Source organism: Paroedura picta, chromosome 3 (genome assembly GCF_049243985.1).
Source record: "Paroedura picta isolate Pp20150507F chromosome 3, Ppicta_v3.0, whole genome shotgun sequence".
NCBI classification, from domain to species: domain Eukaryota; kingdom Metazoa; phylum Chordata; class Lepidosauria; order Squamata; family Gekkonidae; genus Paroedura; species Paroedura picta.
The window spans coordinates 26,640,332-26,667,275 of record NC_135371.1 but is presented as its reverse complement, the minus strand read 5'-3'; the positions used below and the strand labels follow the sequence as shown (position 1 = coordinate 26,667,275).

Below are 26,944 nucleotides of genomic sequence, written 5' to 3'. Positions count from 1 at the left end.
TGATACCCCTTACCACCTAATCCTTTTAGCTGGGATGCTGGGAATTGAACCTGGGACCTTCTGTATGCCAAGCAGATGCTCTAATGAATGTCTTTGGCAGCCGGTAGTGACAATGTTTGCACTTTAGCTTGACGTATGTTTAGCTCATATGTTTAATTATATTTTGAACTGCGTGTTTGCATGTTGTAAACCTTCCTGGTATAGTGGAAAGGTGTGGTATGCATATTTTAAATAAACAAACCTGGTCTATTCTAACCTTGATACAATGCAGCTGTGTGATGATTTTTGGTGAAGTTCTGTCTTTCGGCTTTTACCTGATAATTGGCTGTAGCCATGAAAGAGGACATGCTGGAAAAAAGGTTTATCCAGAAGATGGTAGGAAGAAAGTACTCTGTGAGATTTTTAACGTGCCCAGTCGAGTTTCCTTGTGAAGAGTCTGAAAGAATTATGCTAAGAGGGTAGAACTTCTGACAACTGTACTAATTAGTCTTCTGGAATGTTTTCTGAAATTGTTCATTAACTACTTGTGATTTTCATACCATGTGGATTATCCTCACATTGTTTTCTGGCAGGTAATATATGGCACATAAGACTTGTATTAAATTATTTACATTTTTTTCATCTATTAACGATCCTTTACTGTATTCTTGTTAATAAAAGTATCTTTCCAGTGAACAATTCCAAAGTTAGCCACAGAAATGTCCCTGTTTGTATATGTACATACTGTCTAGAGTGTAAATTTATATCCCAGCATTTGAAATATAATAGATTTAATCATTATCAAATTTGGTTATTTTTAGTGAGCCCTAGAATGTGCCGGCAAGCTACTAAAGTTGAATCTTTGATCTGTTCCCAGTATTCCCATAGAAAGACACCTGTCTGGACAATGTATTTGATACCTGTAGAAATTACTTTCAGTTCATCTGAAGGATGTGGTAAAACATGGGATGTGACCTGAGATTAGAGACTATTCCTGGTGAATCATCTAGAACTCTTCTGCATTACATATAAGAGTCATGGACTATACTATAATGAGAAATTCCCTTTGTTTTTGCTACTAAAAATCCAATGACCATCTTGTATCTGGTGGCCCATTTTGAGACTTCTATCTGCTGAGTTATACCTGTCAGGGACAGACAACCTTAGCTGCAATTGCAAATACCATAGGTTGTGTCTTTGTGTTCTGAAGATAATATGGGCCAGGATGTTCAAATGCCTTTCATTTTTAGCACTGCAACTGTCATGATAATCCTATTACTAGCCTGCAAGCCTGTTGCATTGAGGGATGCAGTGGGCACTAGGGGCGGGGTGGCGGGCAGGCCCCGGACAGCAGAGGAGGCAGGGATCTGGCTCTGGGATAGGGGAGGATGCTAAGGGTCATGGCGCAGTTGAGGTGACCTCTCCTTCCCCGGAGTATGGAATAAGCACAGGAGCCTAGTGGGCAAGGTCATCGGTAGGGGGGGTCAGAGCTGCGGACCTCTCCCTCCATCTGGCCCCCCTTCTGAGGATGGGCAGTCCCAAGGCCTGGCAAAGGTGTGGATGTTTGGAGGTGTTGGTACACCGCGGCTGGCAGGCTCCGCTGGGTCATGTGGCCTGGGCAGGCTCGGGTGGTGGCTCTCAGCGGCGGGCGGGCACAGAGATCCCTGTGGGCAGGGCGGCACACAGCGGTGGTCTGGCGGCTGCCTACTAGGCAGCCAGACAGGCAGCAAGGGAGGGCAGGCAGGGGGACATGAGGCGAGATGGGTGAGAGCATGCAGGGAAGGGAAGGAAGGGAAGCGGCAAGTGTGTTGGTGGAGGTGCTTCTGGGGGTAGAAAGGTAGGGGAGGGGGGCTGTCTGGGCTCTGGGGAGGGGTGCCATGAGTGGGTGGGGGATAGGACAGAAGCCTGGTGTCTGTGTGTGAGTACAGCCTGGCGGGGAGGGGGAGGTGAGCCGCAGGGCGAGCTAGTCCCAGACCCAGCTCTCAAGCGGCGAGAGCTACAGCGAAGGCAGGGCTTGAGTGGGCAGGTGGAGGTGTCAGCCAGTCCCCATTCTGTCACAGCGTAGGCCAAGGGGGCTGGCAGTGCTCTGCGCCACTGGCCAGAGTTACAGCAAGGGCTGTGGCGGCGGGGCTGGAGGGAGCGGGGGGAGGCAGCGGCTGGTGCAACGCATGCAACAGACCAGAAGTGCAATCCAGGCCAGAGAGGCCCAGAGAGGTGCTGCCAGTTCCGGCCTTTCCGTTTTATTTAAGAGTGAAAGCGGTTAAGGATTGTAGCCATAGGCCATAACATCCTAACAAAATCCCCAGTATATTACAATGTGCCATAATGGAAGGGTTAACCTTTTTTTTACATAACAAGATAAAACAAGTTTAAAACTAAGATGGTAAAAAATAAACGCAACAACAAAATCCATAAGATAACATCATATTATAATTTAGCATGTGTTCTTGCAGAATGAGTAGATAAAAAGATTAAGTAGCCACTTTGAGGATAACAAAAGGGATAGCATCAGTCAATAAAAAATTAATACATTCCTCATGTGAGCCAGGAAAATTTACAAGAAGTTTATCCAGTAGTTTGTTTGGAATGGACCCATAGAGGGAGTATTGCAGAACATAATGCACAGTAGCATCCACCTGTTTAAGACCACAAGGGCAGAAATGTGAATTCAAAGATATTTTTTGAAATCTACCTTGTAAATAATCAGCATAGTTTGAAACTGTGTGTTAGTAAAGGCCTTTCTTAGTATGATGTTAGAAAGGTTAGCTAAATAATGAAAGAAGAATTTGTTTTTCTAATCCAAGGGTACCACAGAAAAAAATTAGATTGTTGGACTATACCGCGTTTTAAAAAACAATCACTAATTTTGCTTTAATCCCAAAGTTTTATTTATTTATTTGTTCATTTGTTTGTTTATTTATGTACCGCCCTCCCCGGAGGCTCAGGGTCTTTATAGTCTTTAAAGAGGGCAAGGAGCATAACTGCAGAACAGGTGACAGCAAATTGGACCACTGATTCCATTATAGTATCAAAAACAATATTTTACTAAATGGTACGGATATACTGTCAAGTTTCTCATAACATTTTAATAGTTTCCTCTCTTAATAGAGGGTAATCAACTAAGTGTGCAGTAGAAATTCTCTGAGGGAGACCCGAGGTTTTCCTTAAGAATCTGTTCTGAATGATTTTGTTGGTTGAGTATTTTATCATTCCATCTATATATTTCAGCTCCATACAAAAGCTGAAGGAAAACTTTAATGGTGGGGGCTGTTAGCTGGCTGCCTTTGAAAAGAAGAATTTAAAAATAGGTCCCAGTGTATGGTGGGCAGTTGATAAAAAAAAACTTCAAGATATGCCTGACAGGATAGAAGCCCATGAAATGTAACAGAGGGGCCTACACGTATGCCTAGATATTTAAAGGAGGGGCATTGTTCTATTTAATGTACATTAATAGCTCATGTATGCTTGACAATATTTTTACCAAAGACTATTATTTTTGTTTTATTATAATTATTATATTAATCCCTCTCTGTTACAGTAATCCCTTCCATCTTTCCAAGGTCGATAAAATGAGTACCCTGCTTGCTGGGGAGTAAACAGTAATGACTGGGGAAGGCACTGGCAAACCACCCCGTATTGAGTCTGCCATGAAAACGCTAGAGGGCGTCACCCCAAGGGTCAGACATGACTCGGTGCTTGCACAGGGGATACCTTTACCTTTTTACCTTATTACAGTAATCAGCCAACATAACCAGCATCCTTCTGAGCCCAAGTTTGATGATTGCCACTGAGTTATATTGAGTTATGCCTGCCACATTGGGGCCGATTCTGCATGGGCGGAAAATGCTGAGAGGGCAGTCATATGGAAGCGGGGCAAATTCACGCTTCTGTATGACGTTGCCACTAGGCCCTCCTGGTGTGGATCAGGCCCCACAAGTCCCATACTAAGGGAACGTGGAATTTTCCACATTCCCTTAGCCCACTGCAGGGGCCAACAGGGCTTGCCTCCTCCCTGTCCTACGGTGTCCCAAAGGTGTCCCACTGAAATGTATCCCCTGTGTGGACACAGACTGCTGCAGTACATATAGTTCTACAGCAATGCACTGTTGGTGACTGCAGCAGGCTGTCACCATGTGGAATGGGTCCCAGAGAGTCTTATCTTCAATTGCAGATAGGAGGTGGAGTGAGTGTCTGAAGATAACATAGGCCAGGATTTGTTACTGCCTTTTTTTTGGCAGTGCAGTTCCCATGATTTCCCTGCAACTAGTGACTGATTTTGAAATCACTAGTTTTATTTTCTGATGAGTTTTGCCTGCCACAAACACGCAACTTCTGTTTCCGTTGCAGATATCTCTAAAGATATCTTGGGACAAGATGTTCCTTTCATTTGTGGCACTGATACTCCTTTGATCATCCTGAAATGGGTGGCTAGTTTTGAGACCCCTAGTTTTATTTATTTATTTTTACATGTATTCCCTGCCATTCCCTTTTCTGATTAGTTACTCCAGCCATGGACAGGTGCCACTTTTTATTACTACAGAAGAAGATTGCCAGTGCTGTATAACTTACGTTTGGATGCTGCTTAGCAAATTTCCATTGATGGAAGGATTTCCAACAGTAGGGACTAACTTCCTTGTTCACCAGCTCCTGCTTCAGCCCCAAATGCCCCTCCCTGAAATATTGCTCTTGGGATTGGGGAGTTGGAGCTCTGCAGCAGAAGGAAGAAAGTAGCAAAGATCATCCACCCCTCTTCTGTCAGCAAAAATAATTCATAGGTTCCACCCCCCTATCTTTAAAAAAACTTTAAAAAATGTGATTAAGGAGGAAATACAGCGACCAGTATTCTCTAGACTTGTACAGAATGATTCTCTTACTTTCCACTACTAGTAAAGGAAGTTATCACAATATTTCCCTTATTATAATCACTGTTATTCAGTAGTTTTCAGCCTTAGCTGGTTTCTCCCCCTCCCCTGCCCTACCTCTTGAAGTGTCAAGTAACGTTTAGAGCCCAGGAAGGAAGCAAAATTAGATTAGCATTGATAATATGTTAGACCAGCCTATTAATATTGACAAACTGTCACTGTTGTTATTATGCTATTGTAGTTGCCCAGGTAAACTGATAACACTTTGTACAGCAACAAAGTAATCTCGAACTTACCAGCCTGCAAAGGTGATAAGAACTTCGAGCCTTTCAAATAATTCACTGTTATTTTATGCTGCTTTCTTTTTTGTTCCTGTTTTGTCACTCTTTTCATAACGTGGAATTCTTAGGTATTTATAGAATCCTTTCAAAGTGAGTCACATTTCACCAATTCTGTAAGGTGGTATAGTATAGTCTTGCTGCTGTTGTGGGGCGGGGGTGTGAGGGAACTTGGCACTGAGGCCAAGAGATGACTAAGGCCACCTAGTGGTAGAAATGAGATTCGTACTGGATACTTGCTAGTCTATAGGACATGTTTTCAGGGCCAAACTAGTCATTACCATGACCACAGGTTTGACTTGTGTCCATTGATGCCCTTTTAGGGAAGAATTTGATCAGTTAAAAAAATTAGGTATAGGTAGAGTGTGAGAGTAAATTAACATACAGCATAATGAAAATGGTTAACATATTCCGGAGATAAATAAGCAGCAAATTTGGATTTGTTTGTATTCACTTGAGATTGAATTGCATGGGAAGCATTTAATGTACAATAAATATGTAGAACATCTTCAAAGAAGATGATGCCCCAAGATGCTTCCATGCTTGAGAAAACAGGCAGGGAGCAGAAGGTCTCAGCTAAATGCTGTCAGTAATTGATTATCAATTTGCCCATTATTTTCTTAATGTAGACATATTTATCCTATGCCAAACATTTCCCATGCAATTCAATCTCAAGTGAATACAAACAAATCCAAATTGCTACTTTTTTCATATTTATCTGGAATATGTTAAAAATTGTTATTATGATGTATGTTAATTTACTCTCACATTCTACCTATAAGTTTGAACTGATTAATTCAATTTCATGACATTGTATTTGAGGAAGCGTGCATGCACACGAAAGCTCTTACCTTGAATAAAACTTTGTTGGTCTTAAAGGTGCCACTAGATGATTATTTTTCTGCTGCTTCAGACCAACATAGCTACCCACTTGAATCTTTCTGCTGAGAAGACAGATTTTTTTTTGTTTTGTTTTGTTTTTTACCTTCATGTTTTTAAAATTGAAATAATGTCGCAGGAGGCTACAAGTTTGTTCAGAAGAAGGGAATCAGTTCTTTACACCTTTCTGCACATTATTTATTTTAATGTATTTCAATTTCTTTTCCATCCACAAGCAGATATTGCAGATATATGCAGATATTGATCTGCAGGAGAAAAAAATATATAATTACATGATTTTAAAGAACTACAAACATATTTATGCCTGTATTCAAGTGAGTAGCTGTGTTGGTCTGAAGTAGCAAAACAAAAATTGAGTCCAAAAGCAACTTTAACATCAACAAAGATTCATACTGTCATTTGTAATCTTGTTCATTTAAAACTCCTCATTGAGTTAAATAAATTAAGCTTACAAGAAATGGATTCTAAGCTTAGGTATGAGACTCATAGGGGAACAGATATATTTGATTAATTTATATGCAACTAAATGGAAAACATCTGAATATCATTTATGGCTCCTCTGGTTATCCATTAGGTAGCCACAGAACTACAATAATCCACTAGATGTAGTCACAATTCATAAGGCTAATGAAGAAAACATATAATTCACTAGATTTGCAAAAAAAGTTTAACTTTTTTTGAGAGTGTTAATTAGATTATCCATTTTAGATGGTTATTTTTGAGATGGTTAATTAGATATCTATTTTGAGAAGCTCTGTCCTGTAGTTATATATCTCATATTTATTGGGCTATAGAGAGACATCATAAGCTTTAATATACCCCCTTTCAATTTACACCCAGGACATTAAAAGACCTCTTCCATGTTATTAATGATTATTGATTTGTTATTCAGTAGAAATGTCATGTTAGTAGACTGGTTATTTCATAGCAACAGTTCATTAGTCTATCTATCTGTTTCTCTAGAATTATGGTAACTAGTTGCATTTTTACACATTAGGAATATCACATGACTTTGGTTATAGCCAAACATACAGAGGTGCCAGAAAAAGCAATTGCCTTGAAGGGGGATATTGACCATGTAATGAGAGCACTGACAACCATAATTTTGGCATAAAATATGTGGCCACAGACTTTATTCAGCATTGAGCATAGCAAGCACGGGAAGAGAATCTTGCTGTCTTGTGGTCAGCCGACCAAAAGGCAGCCCACCTCAGCTTGCCTCTCAACAAGTTCCATTGGCTATCCAGCCCAGAATCTTGGACATAATGGCAGGCTGAAAAGGGGGAGAGGCAACATGGAATAGCCTCTCTGGGCGTCAGCCTCTGTTGGGTTCTCCTGCCCCCTGGAAATGCAAGCCTTCAACCAGGCTCTGCATCCGCACATCCCCTTAAGGGGCCCCTGAAATCTAGGGGAGGCCAGCGCACAAGCTTGGCCACCCCAGAATTGATCCTTCCCAGGCCCCCTTCCACTGGGTGTGACAATTAAACAATAATATAACCCAACATCTAACAAACAGTCTAACAATTCTTAAACAGGGAGGAAAAGTGGGTTTCGCGTATTCGGGCACCCTGAGGGGGAAAAGAGGCCGAACAATGTCAGGCCATCTGTTTAACAGATGCCTGGCTCGGCTGTGCCCCCCATCACCATGCTAACGTACATGCTGCACAGAGTATGCCAGTGCTGGGAATTCTTTCCCATCAACAAGGTGTTCCTCTCCCGCAGCAGCAATGGCCCCCTTTAGATAAGTCTTGAAGGCTTTTTGCTGCAGTACATGTGTATTAATATTTTCTTTCTTTTTTATTGTTTATGCCACCACAAAAACTGTTACAACAGACATCTATGTTTTGGGCAGGATGTTGGTGAGGCAAGTGCTATTCATTACTATCTTAAAAACGGGTTTCATGAAACCCTGGGGTTTCTTGACAGTCCTGGAAGGGTTTCCCAAATGGGAGGGTTTTAATTAATTTTATATGGTTTTAAATTTTTTAAACATTTATTGGGTGATATGTCGACCTGCTCTCTCTTTCTCTCTGTCTCTCTCTCCCTCCCTCCCTCCCTCCCCCCCCCCATAACCAAAGATGGGTCTGGAGCGGGTGAGAAAGGGAGGGGCCCCGGTGGGCATGTACACAGCTATGTTTCCCAACTATATTCTGCATGATTGTGCCACTGCTGGGGTTTCTCAAAACCTGAAGAATATTTCAGAGGTTTCTCAGTGTTAAAAAATATGAGAAAGGCTGCTTTAATCTGCTAGGGTTAGAGCAGATTCAGATATTCAGGATTTGTATTGGCTAATCATGCTTCCTCTTCTTGCTGATGTTTTTGAGGCTAAATTACATGTTACAATCTAATCACATATCTCCAATATAATGGGTAGTTTGTCTCTCATTGTCTGATTATTTCAGAATGGAATGTATCTTTTAAGCAGAGCTACACATTTCTGAAGTCATTGATTTTACCTCATGTAGAAAGGTGTAGCCCTGACATGGATAACCAAGAGTTGCCTGATCTCATCAGATCTTGGAAGCTAAGCAGGGTTGGCCCTGGTTAGTATTTCAATGGGAGGCCATCAAGGTATATCATACGGTTACTAATAGAGGCAGGCAATGGCAAAACCACTTTGAACATCTCTTTCCTTGAATACTCCATGGGGCTTGCCATAAGTAGGCTGTGACTTGACAGCAAAAAGAAATAAAGATTTAACTTTTCTTAAGGTGGTACTACTATATACTATCAACTATCATGACTTCACCATCCAGACTGGAGTGCACCGAGGAGATGTGGCCTCTCCCTTAATTTTTAACATCATAGTTGATGCCATTATGAGAAAAAATATTCAATAATAGACATGGAGTTCAATATGGCCAAAACAACTTACTGACAGATCTAATGTTTGCAGATGATAGTGTCATATTTGCCGATATAGATGCAGAGGTTACTAACATCCTCTATGCCATTGCCTGCATCGCACAATTTTATGGCTTAAAAATAAATGTGGACAAAACCAAAGTCATAACCACAGATTGATCATCGACAAATGTGTACCTCAATGGGCCCAAATTGAACAAGTCAAAGAATTTAAATACTTAGGCTCATTGGTGCAAGAAAGCCCACAATAGGATTGGCCAAGCAACATCAGCATTTGCCACACTCAAATGGTGCCTCTGGAAGAAGACAAACATCTTTCTCAAGGCCAGAGTTCGTCTCTTCTGGACACTAATCCTGCCAATCCTTCTATATGGATGAGAAACACGGACTTTTACTAAAACCAGATATAAACAAACATGAGACCTTCCAAATGCAATGCCTGCGGCAGATTCTGGGTGTCTCTGTGTGTGATCATAATTGAAATGAGACAATTCAGACAGAATGAAAACCAGCAGACTGCCTCATAAACTCTTCTGGCGAGAACGACCAACTGAATGGAAGATCCAATGACTTGTGCCAAAGAAAACATGGCTTAAACCGATCGAGGAAGACCTTAGAAACCAGCGATTGACCAGCCATATGGCCAAAACTACCGTCACCAATCTCCATGAGTGGTAACATATGAATAAGGCAAAAAATCCAGTGGCATCTACAGCAGCGTATTGGCTGAGAGGACAACCTGTTCCACCAATCGCCAGCTAAAGGATAAAAAGAAAAGAAAAAAGACTATATATTGTATTTTGAAAGTATGGGTATCTTCCACAGAAGTCAGGTAGTGATGTCATTCACACAGTTTGCCTTTTTTCTTTTAAGGACAGTTTAGGACAGTCCATCCTTAAACTACAGGACCCCCATCTTACAGAAAATCCCTAGATGTAAGCTGTTGCTCTCAGGTAACTTCTATACAGTTCTGTTCACAAATATATGTCATGCAAGGTGCTCTTCTGTGTTCTGTATTTTGGTTCAGAAACTACTTTGAATTTTTTTTACTGACATATTTGGTTTTTAAAAGCCTGAGATGAAATTAGTTGTTACTTTTGTGCAAATAGAGTGTTTTTACAACAAGGTGTGTTAGGATTGGAAACATTTCACCACATATCACAGAGGAAAAGCATGCAACTAGAAATACCAGCAGTTTTCGGGAGTCAGACTAGAGGTGTTGTTTGAAGCTACCCTTTTTTTTTTTTCTCAAGTGATGTGAGAGTTACAGTTTATATAGTTGCTGTGATGGATACATCTAAACACTGTAATCTTGACTATGTCAAGAACAAAACAGGTAGAGTTCATTTCTTTCCTTCTTTGTTTCCATCACTCTCTTTTGCACAATAAAATGTTAAGAAATTAAGAGACTTAGCTAATAAAATTGACATTTCTTTTAGGGACTTGGCTTATTTTAATGAGCATTTTACATTTACCATGCTACATTAGCTAAGTGTCTCTTGATTTTATGTAGCAAAAGTTTACATAGTGATTTTGAAAGAACTCAACTCCTATTATTTTATTCATTCTTGTTCTTAAAATCTAGTATTTCAGTCCACAGCCATCAGCCAAAGATGGTGATACTGCTTCTTAAAACAGATACAGGCTTACTAAGTATCTGTTAAGAGGAAGAGAGGAATAATTTCCACAAGGAGAGATAATAAAGAATTTATAGCAGTTCATCACTCTGAGCTCCGACTAGGTGCTTTTGTTTTTCAAAAACTCTTGAAGTTTATGGAATAGGTTATACAATGGCCTGGATCCTGTAAACCATTTATTCCTGGGAAAGTTTATTCCTGGGGATTAAAGGCTTGTGTGTACTAACAACCAAACTGGCCAGGTGGATATAGTGGGGAAAGGGAAGAGACTGTGATCACCCTTTAATGACTTTTGTATGAGCAGAGCTCCACTTAGACCGTTTATGCACTGGAGGTTTCATGCCAGGCTGCAGCTTGGAGTTTTAGTCGTGGCAGGTTGCCCCACCTCTACCTGCACCCACACGGGGGAGCATTTGGCCTGGTGCTCCTCATCTACCCCCAATTTTTGCCGTTGCACAGGAGCTGGGGCAGTGAAGTTCCCAGTGCGTAAATGGTCTTACAGAAGAGAAATGAGCTATTTTGACCCCTTCTTCTTCCAGCTATCAGTGGCCTGACTGGTGCAGGCATTAGTACATGCAGGCAGGTGCCTTGACACTGGGAATTAACTTTTCCAAGATCAGAAATGGCTCCATGGGACAGGAGGGTTAAGAAGCTCCTGTGACCCATGCACTTGGAGATGTGCAGGATCCCAATCAATGTCTGATTTGAAGAACAGTCTATAGTGAGGTAGAACTATAGTGAAAAAAAAGTAGTGAAAATTAAATTCTCAAATGAGGATTACGGCTCGCCTCACTTGAAAAATCAAGTTCTTATATGCTTCATAGCCTTTTTTATCCCTGAGGATGCAACAAAGACAGAGGACCCTTCCCACTCTTAGACCCCTAATGCACCTGGGCATGCAGAGAGGGCCTGGGCCTCCCCAATCCCCCTGGACCATCCAACCCCCCCCTGCTGCTCCAGCTTACCTCCTGGCCCCTGCGTTCAGCGCACATGCGCTACACCGGAACAGGCCAGCATACCCCCCCCCCTGTGCATACACGGGGAACGGCGGGGCATCCCGCCCCGCCACAACGGCATGGTGGCAGCGTGCAGTAGCTGCCGCCATGCATAAAAGGCCTTAGAGGTTTCTTGCCTCTTTCACCCATTATGCACAGCAGCAGTCATGCCGCGCTGCTGCCAGCCATTGTGCCGGGACAGCATACCCTGGTGCTTCCCATGTACTCATGGGGGAAGGAATCCCCTGAATTATGGGCTGCCTGCAGGCAGCAACAGCGGAGAGAGCGGGGGGAGTGTGGGGGAAATAGGGCCCGCACTGCACAATGGTGTGGAGCGGCATCCCTGGTCAACTCTTTGGCTCCGTGGAGCCAACAGGGGTGTGCAGTGTCCATCCAGGGACACTGTAGGCTGAGGGAAGGGCCAGGCCAAAAGGCCCCGTTCTTCCGCTTATGCACAGGGCTGGCCCAACCCAACCCCCGCTGGCACCATCGGCATCCTAGGAAATGTGGAAGATTCCGCATTCCCTTGTTGCAGGTCTTCCGGGGTGCTGCTGCGCCAGGCCAGGGCTAGGATGTCGGCAGCGGGGTGCATAATCGGGGCTGCTCTGTTGCCGCCGTCCCAGATTTCCAGCCCGTGCATAATCAGTCTTTGTTAGGCAAGTGTGGAAAGGAACCTCTGTCTTCAGAGGCCACCGTAAATGGTGGATGCCTCCTGCTCTTAGATGCTTCATGGCCTCTCTCTCCCTTGATGAGAGAATTCATGAGAGTTCCCCCTCATTCTCACCCGCCATTTCTGTAACTACTTCCATTACACAACCTAGCTGTACGTGCATTATAAGATGTTTTAACATCAATAATGTCAATGTTAGAATTATATAAGGCTGTCATGAGGGATACCTCTGCACATTTCCCCATACTGAGGAAAATCTTTCCTCCAAAAAGGAATGCTGTTCCCTTAGACACTGAGCTAGTCTCTATAGCATGGCCTTCTTTGTTAACAAATGAAGAATCTGCACCACAACTGTTTCTCTTCCTGGATGAACCAATATTCCAAGGCCTTCCACTGTCTTTCCCTGTCTCTATTAGATCTTGTTTTTACTCAACCTTGGAAGTTTTTGGGAATGCCTCGAGCTGTATTTTCTTAAAAAAAAAACATACACCCTTGGTCGGAATAAAGGATTTTTAAACAACCAACAAGTTAAAGATTTTATGTACAAAGCAGGAAAGGGCAGGTGGAACTGAGGAATCAGTTTTCTTCATACAAATCAGTTCACTGTTTCTAGTTCTTAATTACAGGCTTTTCAAACGGTGAGAATTCTTTTACACTGACAGGTTTCTTTAGTGTGTGTTTTTTCTTCGTTCTTTTAATCTATAGAGTTCTCCTGAGCTCCCTCTGGTTCCTAGAAAGCAGGCACTCTTGATCTTTACCATGCCTTTCACCCTTCCTGGATGAACCAATATGCCACGGCCTTCTGAGGTAACTGAAGCAAGCATGCTGTGGAAAAAGCTAAAACTCCCTGATATTCAAGTTTTCTCTGGGAGATATATAACTGTTGCTGTTTTGCCGGGAGAACATTCAAACATGCAACCTCTTTTCCTGCTGGAGCCAGTGTATGCTTTGTAAGAAAATCTTATTGCATTGAATGGTTCTTACTTTTTCATAGTGTGCATAGACTACTGGATTCGGCTGACTATACAAACTGGCCCTTAGTAGCATTGTTCAACTTCCCAAGAGCGTTGAAACAAGTGGAGAAGCGAAGAGAACCATGCATGCCAGCCTTAGCCTCTATGGAAAGGGAAGATTAAAAATGTTTTGTATGTATGAATTTGGGTCTTTTGGTTGTATATTTATATGGCTGAACAGTAGAAACAGTCCAGCGCTGAGCTATTTAACATACCTGAAGTCTTGTATAAATATTTTGAAAAGTTATAAACTCTCCAGCATTAGATCAAGATCATAGTCTCTACCTTGCTGGAGGAGAAAAAAGGCTTTCTCTGTGGGATGTTTGCTGTTTTCCCTACATTTGAGTTTGAGTTTCCCCTACAATTAAGAAATACATCATACATCTTTCCCTTCCCTTATACAAAATTTTCAGTTTGCTTAGAGGCACACTGTAAATTATTCATACCACATTAGTATCTATGAGATTCAGTTTAAACAAGATGCTGGGCATGTAAAGAAGTACTGCACATATATAGTCCATATGGCCCAGAATGTCATTAGAAAAGTTTTGCTGTAACTTCTACACAAACTGTAATCACACAATGACATACCTTCCATGCAGTCCATGTGTCACTGCTTGTGAATACTGCATGGATAAAGACTGGCACATGGATTAAGCTTTCTTTCGAGAACTTGTTAGAACCCTTGAAAGCATGAAAAGGAACATATAAATTCTTCATAGCTTGGATCCTGTGATTGAGTTCTGGGCATCATCTTTGTTGTAGAGTGCACTTCTTCTGCTAAAACTTCAGTGTGCCCTAAATCAGTGGGTTTCAGTGGGCTCTTGGACAAGCAGTAGTGGAAGCACATTCAGCAGCAGACACACGCATGGAATTAGTTCATAGGATCTGAGCCAAAGGGTTTTGCTTTCCATTATGGTGATTTTCTTGTCTATGAGAGCTGCTGCATTATCCAGCTTCTGAAGGCCTATCAGGGGGGCATCAGAGGGCAAAATGCAGTAAGCGGGCATCATTCCATTGTGCCTGAGTCCATGTTAGGTAAGAAGTCCCTGCCCCAAGTAGATTTGAACTGGACTTTAATATCATTTATTTTTAAAAAAAAGAATGAACTGTTTTAAGGAACCAATTTTATCCCAAAAGCAAGATGAAAAATACAGTAGAAATATCCTAATGAGAGTCATCTGAGTGTAATAGTTAAAAACAGTGGTCTCTAATCTGGAAAACTGGGTTTGGTTCCCCATTCCTCTGCAGCCAGCTAGGTGACCTTGGGCCCGTCACAGTTCTCTCATGGCTCTCTCAGCCTCACTTACCTCACAGGGTGTCTGTTGTGGGGAGATAAAGGGTAGGTGAATGTAAGCCTCTTTGAGACACCTTTGTGAAATAAAAAGCAGATACAGATACCCACCTCTTCTAATGTAAACAAAAATAACACTCACAACAGCAATGCCAGTAAGAAAGTGGGAACAAGAAGTGGGAGAGTCATATCTTTGGAAGCTTCTATGTTATTGAACCATTTCTCAGAAATATCAGATGAGGCTTTGGGTCTTTAGTTCGTATCTCCAGCTCTGGCTCCATCATCTGTGGATCATGGCAATGCTTCTCTTCCTATCAGGAGGCCAGTGTTTAATTCAGTACATTTTTAGTCCTGTCTTTTTCTCTTCATCATCCTTTAGCAAAGTTTTTTCTTCTGCTTGTAACTGTTAGTTTGTAACTTCAAAAACGTGAGATTTTTAAAAATGAATACTGGATAAGGTCCCTTTAACTTCAGAAAAGTTAAAGGCAGATTTGACAGAGCTTCGAAGGATGGTGAACATGGAGCATTGGATGTAGTATTGGGTGTTGGGGGGCTTTTAGGTTATGTGATCTGTCCAGTGGGTTTCTCAGCCTTGCATGCATAGCCACCAAGTCCTCTGAATTTACTTTATAATAAGCTTCAATCTATAATTTGATATCTTATGTTCTGATCCCTCCCCCCATCTGTGCTGTTTGTTCATTGGTATAAAAGTGGTCGCCTTTTCAAGCAATAAGTGTATTTTAAGATTTTTAACACACCTAAATATATACCGAACTGTTTGTTTCTGCTGCTCCAGCCAAGGCAGTAAGATATATAACATTATGCCTATGTGAAAACTCATTTGTTTGATCATCTTTTTTTTTTAAGTTAACTGCTTATATATTAGTTTAATATATAGTAATAAAAGGGAACTTTTTTTTTTAAGACGATTTTGAATACTTTTAAAACAAAATAATTGGTATTATTTAGGAATCAAAATTAAACCAACCCTCAGTTGCAGTTTCGTGATCTATAGTAAGATTGCATAAGGGCACAGAATGAGGCATCTGATTAATTATGTTTTTCCCCCCCTTTTGGCATTCTGTTTGTGACAATTACACGACTCTTTATTAACTCTCTCTGGAAGAAAGCAGTGTTACGGGATGAGAAGAGATTTCCTTCATCTGTTACCCCGTAGGTAATTTTTGTGCTTTTCCCAGTATTTAAGTGCCTCTTAAATGCTTGCTGTCCATCTGTATACCATTCATAGTACTGTAAACTAGTATATATAGCATGACCTTGTAACTTGCTTTGTTTGTGCATCTGCCAGGGCAATATGTTGCCTTTCCTTAAAATGCAAATATGCTGCATTCAGCAGAGAGCTCCTTAGTCAATAAATAAATTGAGGTTAGGGAGGGGGGGAAACCCCTGTACCTAATACCCATTTAATTTAAATTCATTTTATAAACATAAAGACGCCTTTTAAGAGAAGCTTTAATTCAGACTAGCACCTTGATTTGTGGTTGCCATGGAGAATCAAATCTGTCATTTGACAAGAAAAGTCACCCATTTATGACAGCACTTTATCTTGTCTCTCCAGGGGAAGAAAATGTCAAAAGTGAGAGCAGGAGAAAAAAATAAAGCCTTGAAACACCAGAATTTCTTGATTTCATTTTTATTATTCAGCTATCATATCCTTTCTGATAATAGCAACTTGGTGAAAATAAATAATGTTCCTAGAGTAAAATCAAATATTTCCTATTGGAATGGACAGGGCTCTTTGTGACTGTCAGCACTGTGAAGTCTGGCAAGAAATAGTGTTATTAGATAAACCCACAGTGCCCAAATCCCATTTTCTTTTCATTGCAGTGTCAAAATAATTATACCTGTGTAATTTGGGTAAGAAATGGTAGAATAAGTAAAACGGTCCATCGAAACAGATTGCTTTAAGGCTGCATTATTATGGGGTGGGGTTTTCGCAGCACTGTAGGAGAAGAAAATGGTGTTATAAAAGTATTCAAAATTTCATTTGAATAAAGATATGTATTTAGCCTTTCATATTGTACATAAAAGCATGAGAGGGCAAATGTTATATTCCAGGTAAGATATACATACATGTATGTATGCATGTGTATATATATACACACGCACACACAGTGAAAAAGGAAGAGAGAGGAGTAGTGTTTTACTGAAGAGAGTTAAAAGGTCTAGGGATCCCCTCCCCTTCTTTTAACACTTCAGAGATTCTGAACTAAGGTTCATCAAAAGAATTCCAGAGGTGTTGCGTGAAATCTAGAGTGATCGCGGACTCTTGGAAAGCGATTGTATTTCGGAAGGCTTAACAGTAATAAGAATTGAGTAATTCTCGGAATGTGACTTAGAAGTTATAACTGTTTATGAGCTTGAGTTCATATTTATAGCATCTACACACCAGATCTGCCTCAGGGTCAAAAAAAGTGGTGTTTCTTTTCACGTTGAATCTTAAAATGCTCTTTAAGCGTCCAGACTAAAAATAATCCCCAATGTGCTGCTTTGCTTGAGACAGTTTCTCCCTCTGTCTCTTTTGACCTGTTAATGTGTTTTATGGTTGGTTGTGCCTCAAAACTAATCTTCTTGTGTATCTGAAAGATAGTATAATAACGTCTTTTAGATAAGGTTTAATGCAAATACATGGGAGCTTTTTCCTGGAACAGTTGTTTCTCGAGGAGATGGTTCTCCCCACCCGCCCCTACAAAAAAAAAAAAACTTCTGGATAGAAAGGAAGAGGGTTGAAGTATTGCCTTTTTGGAAATTTGCTTATAGAGTTGGAATCATAGCCCACACTAATAAGATCTGCTGCAAGGAAACAGACAATAGCCATCTCTGTTAAATTAGAGCCATGTGGAATAGAATGACAAAAAGGAAGGGAGAAATGCAAGGGAAAAGTAGCAGCCTTGAACATATACTTTGTAATGAAAGTGCTTTATTATTCTATAATAGTTTGAAAATAGTTTAAAACTGCAATCATTTTGTTTGATTGGCTGTTGTACAGTTCCTTATGAAACTAGATTATTTATATAATGTTTGCAACTATTGTTACAGAATCTCATCCTTAAGTTTATCAGAAGTCAGCTTTTCTCAGCTGATGGGCAAATGCTGCATATCAGTGCAAATGAAAGCTCATCTCCTCACCCCCCCTCCCCTTAGATCCTTGCCATCTTTTGACCACCAAAATTATGGAACAGTGTCTTCAGGTCAGCTTGTTCTGTAGGAGGGGACTCTTAACTGTCAATCTCTAATTGTACAGGCATCTCATTTTGGAAGGAAGAACCTAGCACAGGGGCTGAATAAGAAGAGACTGCAATGCATATACTCATCTGTCCTTGGTGCCTATGTGGTACGTTTGATTGCTGCTTTGGAAGCTCACCTTGGCTGCACAATGGAATACAGAATGAATGAATGAATGAATGAATGAATGAATGAATGAATGAATGAATGAATAAATAAATAAATAAATAAATAAATAAGTGAGCAGCACATGTTACAAATCTATTGCCACTGATCATGTTAAGTAATGCCTTCCCAAATATAATAACTTCCAAATGGGGCTGTTCCTCATGCAGTGACCCCCCCAGCGAAGTTGGGTTTTGATTCTTCTAAGGCAATATGGCAATAAGATCCAATCTGCAGCAAATTTGTGAAGTTGTTCTTGAAGCCCCCTACTTAGTAATGCTTAGTAATACTTGCCATGGTTACTCCAACAGTCATGTACTCCCTATCTGGACTTTTGACCATAAACAGTTAAGCAGAGTTATTGTTCTTTGTGACTGAAGATGTCTCACAATACTGGATAAGTAACCTGCCTTTGGGCATTAGAATATTGTACAAATTGTATTTTCGACTGGATTTGTTTACAAAAGAAGATCAGAACGGCAAAAAGAGAAAGAAAACAAGATGGAAACTCATTGTGTGCAGAGACTTGTACACGTTGTTTTCTGGTCCACTAATTTAAAAGAAAGCTGGGGGAGGGATGAGAAGAGGAGCTTGTAATCATATAATTATCTTTTTCTCACAATGCTTTGATGCTTGTTTACCCTAAACAAACCTTAGAAGAAGGAAAAAGTAAACTGTCAGTATAGCAGCTGAGCTTAGTTGGCATTGTTTTCTGGTGGGAGTGGGTTTATTGGTGACCAGTTGCCAAACCCTGCTTCCCAGAAGTCAGTCTATAGCCTAGTCCATCAGTGGTGTTTGCCAGGAACCACCATGGGACCCCTGCATAGAAATTTCTTCTGCCTACTTCCTCTCAACTCCTTCCTTCCTTCCTTCCTTCCTTCCTTCCTTCCTATTTTATTTTATTTTATTTTATTTTATTTTATTTTATTTTATTTTATTTTATTTTATTTTATTTTATTTTATTTTATTTTATTTTATTTTATTTTATTTTATTTTATTTTATTTTATTTTATTTTATTTTATTTTATTTTATTTTTGTTGACCATTACTTCCGGGCATTGCTGGCTCATGGCGGTTTACAATAAAATGATAAAAACCACATAAAAACAGAAGAAAATATACAATCCCATGCCATTGGCATTAAAACTAATCTAATCCCCCGCCCCTTTTTGCACACCCGACTGCAGCTACCCAGAGCCCCCAACCACTGTCTCGGGGGTTAACTCAAGCTCAGATGATTGGGAAATGGGCCTATATGGGGAAGGACCCTATCTTTTTAGCCTGGCCCCAAACAGATGCCTGGCAGAAGAGCTCCATCTTACAAGCCCTGCAGAATTGAGATAGATCTGTCAGGACCTTCAGCTCTTCTGAGAGCTCATTCCACCAGGTTGGGGCCAGGACAAAAAAGGTCCTGGCCTGGTCAAGGCCCGACATGCTTCTTGGGGACCAGGGACCACCAACAGATTCAAACCTGCAGGGCAAAGAACTCTGTGGGGGGGGGCATAAGGAGACAAGCAGATATGCAGAGCCCGGGCCACAGATGGCCTTAAAGGTAAGAACCAGAACTTTAAACTGAAAGCAAACTGTTAACCAGTGCAGCTGCCTCAGCACCTCGTGAGGACACTAGCAGCTGCATTCTGTACCAGTTGTAATTTTTGGGTCAGAGATAAGGAAGGCCAGCATAGAATGAGTCACAGAAGTCCAATCTGGAAGTGACCATTGCATGGATCACGGTGGCCCGGTGTTCTGGGGACAGGTTGGGCACTAGTAGCTTGGCCTGGTGCAGGTGGTAGAAGGGCTGCCATGCTATTCTTGTGACCTGTGCCTCCATAGAAAGGGAGGCATCAAAGATCACCCCTAGATTCCTGGTGGACAGAACAGTAGTAATCTGCATCCCATCCAGGGAGGATAAAGGTGCTTCCTGGTCTTGCCCCTGTCCACCCAGCCAGAGGACCTCTATCTTGGAGGGGTTGATTTTCAGGCAGCTCTGCCTCAGCCATCCAGAGACTGTTTCCAAACATCTGGCAAATGTTTCTGGAAGATCTAGTTTTGGTGAGAATTTTATTATAATTTTGCACACATGGCAAATCAACGGCTCTGCAGTCTTACTTCATTCAAAAGGTTCACTATTTTCTCAGAAGCTGCTACTTCCTAATTTAATGTGATGTCCTACAAAGCAAAGCTGTTGATCATCATAAATTATTTGTTGATATTTCAGCATAAATAGTATAAACAGCATAATAGATTATTTTTAAGGACAATAAATATACTTTGAATGTGGACTCCATTCACGTAGTAACCATGGTGCAAGAACCCTGTCTTCTATGACTTCTTCTCATTCCCCTGTAATTGAATCTGGAATCCAAGCTGTTCCCATCTAACATTAGACTGGCCACAATCAGGTGGAAAGGACTGACATTTCTTGGTCCCCCACATGTTGCTTCCAGATCAAAATGTCAACAACAGTGGAAAAAGAAGTCAGAGTGGTACAGTGGATCAGAGTGTTGGACTAGTGCAAGGGTAGTCTAACTGCGGCTCTCCAGATGTCTATGGACTACAGTTCCCATGACCCCCTGCCAGCAAATGCTGGCAGGGGCTCATGAGAATTGTAGTCCATGGACATCTGGAGGGCCGTAGTTAGACTACCCCTTGACTAGTGTCTGGGAGCCTTGGATTTGAAACCCTGCTGGTGCCATGGAAGCTCACTGGGTGACCTTGGGCCAGTCACATTCTTTCAGCCAAATCCACCTAACTAGTTTCCTCTGAAGATATAATGGAGGAGAGGAGAATGATGTAAGTAGGTTTGGGTCCCTACTGGGGGGGAAATGGGGAATAAATAAGTTAAATAATAAATAAGGAAGCCTATGAGGTTACAACTTCCATGCTGGTAAGAAGTATGAATTAAAAATGCAGGGTTGCCCCCCATTTTTTCCGAGAGACCCCCAATCTATACAGTATATGGACTTAATTTCCGTTGCACACTTATTAAATACAAGTCAGCAAGTCTTCTTAGATACCATATTACATTTTACTGGCAATTGTTTGGAGTATCTTTTATCCCACCTATTGGTAGCAAGTAATTTGTTGTTAATTGCTAGATTCTGTGTTGTTGATTCAGCCTGCAAGGGAAAAAAATCCAAATTGTATAAACTCTCAATTATGTAATCCTTTATTGGGACTCAAAGGGCCAACATTTCCCAAAGCTTCAGTAATTGGGATCTACCATTTTACTACATCCCTTGCTTTTAAGAAGAGTCGGTTTGTATACCCTGCTTTTCACTATGAGAAAGTCTCAAAGCGGCTTACAATTGCCTTCCCTTCTTTTCTCTACAACAGATGCTCTGTGAGGTAGGTGGGACTCAGAGAGCTCTGCGAGAACTGTGACTGGCCTAAGGTCACCCAGCTGGCTGCATATGGAGGAGTAGAGAATCAAACCCGGTTCTGCAGATTAGAGACTGCCCCTCTTAACCACTACACTAAGCTGGCTTCTATTAGATTCTATTACAGACTACAGTATATCCTTCTGCTGAACATTACTGCACTTTTGTGAATTTGAAAGTGAAAACTCTTATTATTAATCACATTTGTATCCCACTTTTCCTTCAAAAGCTCAAGAGAGTGTACATCAGAGTTATCGTATTTTATCCTTTGATTAGGTTCAAAATAGCAACTAAACCAAGTTCATCTTCATGACTGAGTGGGGAATTACAGGTTGATCGCCACAGTCCAAGCCAAATGCCCTGTCTGCTACACTGAAAAGCTTCTTGTACAGGCTGAGGCAGCGATTTATAAGTGAGTGGGTACAGAGCTGGTGAAATACAATTGTAGACCCACTTTATTAATAGCTATTCCCTTTTCATGCTTTTGCTTATCTGCGCTTACAGCTTTCAAGTTTATACCAATTAATCCTATTATCTGTGCTAGAAAAAATCTCTTTAAACATTATTTTCTAAGCAAACAGAAAGATTTCCTGAATGTTTGTGTATTGGAAAAGCATGGTTTACATGGCAGTATTTTTCCCCAAACCTAAATCTTTTGCAGATACTGCCAGAGCTCCTGCTGAGCAAATATGTCAAACATAAATTATGTGGGAAATAAAATAATGTATTCATTTTTATTTGTCGGCATTTCAGTGGCACTGCAATATTTGAGCAATTCACAACATCTGTGAGGCTGGAAATGCTTGTGCCCGTCATAAACTTGGTAGGACTGAGACATGTGGGTGTGAGATAATCTGTCTGTGGTTGGGAGCAGGACTTTAATCTCTCGAGTCCCGATCCACTGTCTAGCCACAGGACCCTCCTTGAGGGCAAAAGGGATGGTCAGGAAGAAATCTGATCTCCTTTTTCCTTGCTCTCCTGTTTTTTGAGCCTGGGAAGGAAAGGAATAAACAGCATTTTGAAAGGATCAGTGTGATTTTGCCATAGAAACCTCCCAAGATGCACGATGTTTTTATTTCTTTTTTTTTTAAACTGTCATCAGTATATGTTGAGTGTACATACTTTATTGGGGGAAAAAAGAAACAAAACAAACCCAGGTCACTACCCCAAGGAGCTTGCCTCTAAATTTAACAGTGAGAAAAACAAGGGAATGGAAGAATGGGTGACTGGGTATGAATACACACAAATAACACAGTATTTGCATAGTTTTTTGTGTTGGTTGATAAGAGCTAAGAAATGAAGCCATGGTCCAAATTTTATCAAAAATGTTTACACACTTTATCATTATCATCTTCATCCTCACCATCATCTTAATTTATAACCTGCCTTTTCCCCAGAAACTTTAGGAAGATTCAAAAACATAGAAGACTATTCAGTTAGACACCAATTCAGTCAAACAGGGCAGTAGGACAGAACTGGGAGAAATGAATCAGAAAAAACATTTAAAGCAGTGATATCCAGTGGCCCAGGAGTCACAAATGGCTCCTTGACATGCCACCTTTCATTCCTTGACATGCCTTTCATTAGCATTGTTTCCCAATGTGTTGCCCTGTCCCACATTCTAGGAAAGTGGACAAGGCCAGTGACTCACCAGACCCAGCTTCTTACTATTGTTCAACAGCAGCCACCACAGAAAATAGCCACACTGGTGTAGGGGTTAGACTTTCAGACTAATATATGGGTAATCCTGGTTTGAATCCCTGTTCTGCCATGACAGCTCACTGCGTGACTTTGGACCAGTCACCCATTCTTAGCCTAGCATATTTCACAGAACAAAGTTTGAGTCTAGTGCCATTTTTAAAACCAACAAAACTTTATTAAAGATATACACTCTTGAAAAAGCATCTGAAGTTTATACCTTGCATGAAACTTGGTTGGTCTTAAAGGTGCCCCTGGATTCAAACTTCATTTTGCTGCTTCAGACCAACACATCTGCCCACCTGAATCATACTTCACAGATTTGTTGTGAGTATAAAATGGAGGAGAAGAAAGTGAAGTAAGCTGTTTTGGGTCCCCATTGTGGAGTCCAGGTATAAAGGAAGGATAATGAATAATATAAGTAGCCAAAAATGGGAGGGAGGATAAAAAGTGTATCGGCTGTAGGGTAGAAAGGAACGAAGGAAGCAGATAAAGTTGAGGATATATAGGCTGCCAAGAGGAGGGGAAGGGGGACTAGTATAGGGAGAGATACTTTGGGGAAAGTGACAAGCCCCCTGTAAGCCCTTGTAGGTTCCCCACTGTGCAAATGTATCTGACCTAGAGACTGGCACCAACCAAGTTAGCCACGTGCTACCTGGTCTGGTGACATCATCTGCTGACAGTCAAGACTCCTCCTGTATATACAACCCTATGTAGAGGTCAGCTACTATAGCAAAATGTCAATTATTATTATGGGTGTGGTCTTGGAGGCTGAGGGTCCTTGTATATTGCAAGGACCACTGAGCAGGTGCAGACTGTACACACATAGCTCTATTGGGTGATCCTGCACAGATTAGATAGTAGACAAGTTTAGCCTCCCATAACTCTCATGTAGTGCTTCACTTTCATTCTTAGGAATCATTGGTAGCCATTCCTCTATAGAGGAGAGAGTAAAGACATGCTCATTGATGCTAGACCTTGTTTTTGGTATCAATGGTAGGTACAGATTTTGACATTTTTCTGCTGTATTTCAGGTTGTTTCGTGTTTAGGTTGGCATGTGACACAAATATTAGGAACTGGATTGTATTTTTTCCTTGAACTTAATGGGGGCGGGGGAGGAATCCTCACATTATGGTACTTTCTACCTCAGCTAACATTTCTGATAGGAAGGCAAAAGAAGAAAGGAAAGAAAAGAAGCCTGAACATTGCAGAAAGTTGAGGAGGATCAAAAAAATCTATGTTTTTTGGGGGGGAATGGGGGTTAGATACCCATCAGAACCTTGCAAATGAAGAATCGTTTTGCTTATTTCTCTCACTGAATGAGTGTGGCATGCAGTATATTATCCCTTTCAACTCTTTTCATGGTAGTTGTAATGTTGTAAGGGAAAGATCAGTACGACTGCCGTAGCCATTACTTCTATACTGAATGTAAACATTCATAGGTTTCCACCTTTAATTATTAGACAGTTAGAACTCAACAGGTATAGTTTTACTTGTCGCTGAATCGCCATATCAGGAAAGCTTCATGTGTTGAATTTCTGTCTGAGACTTAGCTGTGAAAGGCACAGAGCTGCTGTCAAAGGAAAAAAAGGACTGGTAGAAGAAGGGGGGGAGGGTCATGCCACCTACACTGGAATGTTTACAGTGAAATCTTATGCAGAGTTATTCCAGTTTAAGCCAGACTGATTTCAGTGCTAAGTCTAGTTTGCCTAGACTGACAAATGTATTTGCATGAGGCGCTCCTTTTCTTTGGTTCCCATGTATTGTCTCCTCAGATTTGTGATTTCAGCACAGGGAGGGGGATCCTCTTGACACATTGTTTTCCTTCAGCTCCCCACAAGTGTCCCATTGAAATAGCTCCTCATTATTGATGCTATCTCTCCCTACTACCCACTACCCTGTGCTGGAACTATCACTTTGGTAAGAGTTTTAAGCTGCTGGAATTTTGAATTGCTCCATTGTTCATCTGATTAAATTGTATTTAATTAGCTTTGTATTTAGTCCTTTTGTTTCAGTGAAAAGATTACAGAGGAGGAACGAGATATTTAAAAAGCTGTCTAAATGGAGCTTCATCATTTAAAACACATATTAAAAAAAAAAAAACCTCCACAAGATGCCTTTTATTCTGTTCTCCTTTATCTTCCCCTTGCAAGCTTTCCCGAGAATGAGTCGCGCATGTTGAGGTTTATCTTTGCTTTTATGTGCGCTAGCCACATGCTTAACATTGAGCACATTTGAGTTGCATTTCATAGGGGCTTTCACAATCCTTTTATAAAGGGACTGATCTGTTAACATCACCCTCTTTAGATCTAGCAGGCAGGATGTTCTTCCATACAAAGAAGCGTTCGCAGTCTTTCTTGCCAGACCAGTAAGTGAATGATTTTAAGCCTGGTGGGCAATAGTTGTGTCCATGCGTAACACAGACAGACCACAGTAGTAGGCAGCTGCATGTAATTTTGAACTCCACTCATTGAACTGTAATAAAACAATATAAGCACTGCTTGGGGGGAAAAGATTGGATGCAGTTATCCCGACACAAGGCTTGGGCATATGAAAGTAGTGCTGCCTGACAAGAGGATTTTGAGATTTGATTTTGATTGAATTGCAGAACTGAACAGGCCAGGAATGTCAGTGGAAGGCTAAATGCCTGTAGTGCCATAAAGTTTTATTCATGTGAGGCTTTCCAGTATAAAGTAGATGGATTCTTCAAAAAGGTGTCAAGGGACATGAAATAGAAGTGCCCAAAACTTAAAAATGTGGCTAGAAGGATAATAATATTTCTTGCTTTAGTGAGCACTCTGTCTGTTTGTGTGTGTGTGTGTGTGTGTGTAAGAGAGAGAGAGAATTTTAGATCCTTGTTTATTAGCCAACCGTTTTTTTTTAAACAACTCAGGACAATATTTGTTTTTAAAAAAGGATTCTATTATTTTTAGAAAAAGATAATGTAGATGATCCTTTGAAAACACAATTTTGAATATAAATTAACATCTTTTTCTCCCTCCAAAAGAGTCCACATAAATCAATGTTTCATGGGCACTGAAATCTATCATACTAACAAACAAACAAACAAACAAACAAACAAGGAAATGGACCCATCAACAACCAAGAAACTAGACATGCATTCACACACCATGGTACTCTCTGATTCCATAGCTCAGCAGTGCACATCCAGTTAGTGAAAATTTACATAAGGCAGATGATTGTATATGAGTGAGCAAGACTGTGTGAATGAAGAAGAAGGGTACTACATTTTTTTGACTGATAATCTATTAATTTGAAACTGCACTTAGGTGTAGTGATAGGATAGAAAGTGTGGCCATAGTTCTTTAATAAAGGTAAAATCTGATTTTTTAATAAGGCGGTTTTCTTTATTCTAATTTCTTGTAGTTTTTTTACTTTAAGTAATATCTACAATATGTACTTACAATATATGTTCAATATGTAGTACGTATTGCTCAAAGGCTAACACCAATTAATCTTAGGATTCCCAAGAAACATCAAACACTCTGAAAACAATGAAATTGTATCTTTGTGTAACGTGTATCATAGTCTGCGTTTATTTTCTTTATATTAACAGCTTGTATCCCCATGTTTTGTTATACAAGATGAAGCGTGAATACATTTAGCTTGTTTTTATTTGTAGTTGCCTTTTTACAAGCTAAAAGGAAATACCTGAAAGGTGTATTACTCACTGTATAGATTTTAATTATCGTTGTTAAAGTGTACAATTGAAAAGAATGGGTTTGTGAAAGTACAGAGAAAGAAATGTCATGTTCTATGCCGGTGGGAACCCCCCTGGGCTTTATAAAACTTTTATTACCACATGTTTCAGCAATCATTTTCTTCACGTTTATTTTGTTTCACTTTATTATTTTGTGCTTTTACCAAAATAAACTCCTAT

The 26,944-nt window shown here is 40.7% G+C and overlaps 1 protein-coding gene across 15 annotated transcripts in view; it reads left to right on the top strand.

Annotated features, from left to right (window-relative positions):
* Window positions 1–26,944, top strand: part of FOXP1 (forkhead box P1) — a 613,965-nt gene that overhangs the window by 113,141 nt on the left and 473,880 nt on the right. The window lies entirely within an intron of this gene.